Below are 1,786 nucleotides of genomic sequence, written 5' to 3'. Positions count from 1 at the left end.
CCGGGAAGTAGGCACACGCCCAGCACGTGTCAGGAGGATGGAAGGAGGCGTGTGTGTAGCGCTGTCTGTCATATGAAGTTCATATCACATGTACACATACATCATCATCATCTAGTGTCAGTGGACTGAGAAGAAAAAACACAGGTACTGAGTATTTTTAATACACTGAGTATATTTATTAGAGGTGTAATTGTTGATGTGTAATAAAATCTTCTGTGTCGCGTCATAAACGTGTGAACAGCACAAAGAGTAGTCTGACATTTCTCATTCTTGGGTTCTGCCTTCCCAACCTCCGACGTGCAAATAAAGTCATCAGCACATGAAGTGAATTCCTCTGGTTTTTGTCCTGTTTGTGTCGCGCTGACAGTCCTGATGGATGGGAGCGACGGCGACCGCTGACTGGGGGCGGGAATCCCACCACAATGACGCTTGTCCACCTTGTAAAACAACATGACAGAGGAATTTCCCTGGAATTCCTGCTCTGTTCCGGGAGGGAATGCAGAGAACATGTCACCCAGTGGGGGGGGGGGTTAGTGGACCCCACAACAGCACGACGGTGTTTCTCCGACGCTGACGAGTCACAGCAGTGTGAGTCTCAGCAGTGTTTCCCCTACAATCACCGTGTCACTCATCCTTATTGAGTCGACGTTGATGAACATCAGATGCACTTTGGACTGAAAGTCCTGACGTGTTCCATCCAAACGTCGTCGTTTGTAGCAGCAGCAGACTGTACTTTCCCCTCATGGGCGACTTGACAACTTTGCGTTCCAAATTGGGCGACTCGGTGGAACAGTAGTTAGCGCTGTCGCCTAACAGCAGAAGGTCCCTGGTTTGATTCCTCTCTTGCTGTGTGTCTCCCCGTGTGTGCGTGGGTTCTCTCCGGGTACTCCGGCTTCCTCCCACCACCAAAAGCACGCTGAGGTTAACGGGCGACTCCAAATTGCCCGTAGGTGTGAGCGTGTGTGAAGGGTTGTCTGTTGGTACACGATGGCCCTGCCCTGGGTGTGCCCTGTCGTTCGCACCTGTGACGCGTAACCGGAGCGAGTGGGAGACGACGAACAAACAAACGTTCCACATTTGTAAACATCATCTCAACCTGATGAACGGTTTGTCTCTGAGAAGGAAACCGGGCATCAACAACCCCACGTGTTCCTGGATCTGTTCATTTACCTCGTCAGTGGATGAGGGATTGTCTGGTCCAGCTCTCTCTCTCTCTCCCTCTCTCTCTCCTTCTCTCTCTCTCTCTCCAGCGTGGAGGAAATGGTGCCGAGAAACAAGCAGCAGACATTCGTACATCTCTCAAGTAGCTGCATCTCGACAGGATCAGGTTTTGCTGCCGTACCTCAAGGCTTTTCCCTTCTCTTATCCCTCTCAAACACATCTGCACTTTATGGTTTTCGGAAGTCAAGCTGGCGTGTGTGTGTGTGTGTGTGTGTGTGTGTGTATCCATTTACCCTCCCCGAGGATGAAGACAAGAGTAAGGGGGGAGGAGAAGGAGAAGAGGCTCTTAGTCTGTTCGTCAGGCTATTTCTGACTGCTGCCATTTCTCTGATTAGTTTATGGAGAAACAGAAACCTGGCCCTCCATCGTCCCTAATCTCTGCCTCCCCCTCCCTGAATACCCCCCCAACACACACACACACACACACACACACACACACACTCATGTTCACTTTCCCTCTGTCTTCCCGTGCTCCTGTCCACCTTCTGCTGCCTACAAATGGAGGCGAGGTCAAGGAGCAGGTCCGTGGGAGTCAGTGAACACTGGATGAGGAACGTTGTTCTCC

The sequence above is a fragment of the Lampetra planeri genome, unplaced genomic scaffold (genome assembly GCF_965212315.1).
Source record: "Lampetra planeri unplaced genomic scaffold, kcLamPlan1.2.h2 scaffold_639, whole genome shotgun sequence".
Lineage (NCBI taxonomy): Eukaryota > Metazoa > Chordata > Hyperoartia > Petromyzontiformes > Petromyzontidae > Lampetra > Lampetra planeri.
The sequence above is the reverse complement of the archived record's forward strand: the minus strand, read 5'-3'. Positions refer to the sequence as shown.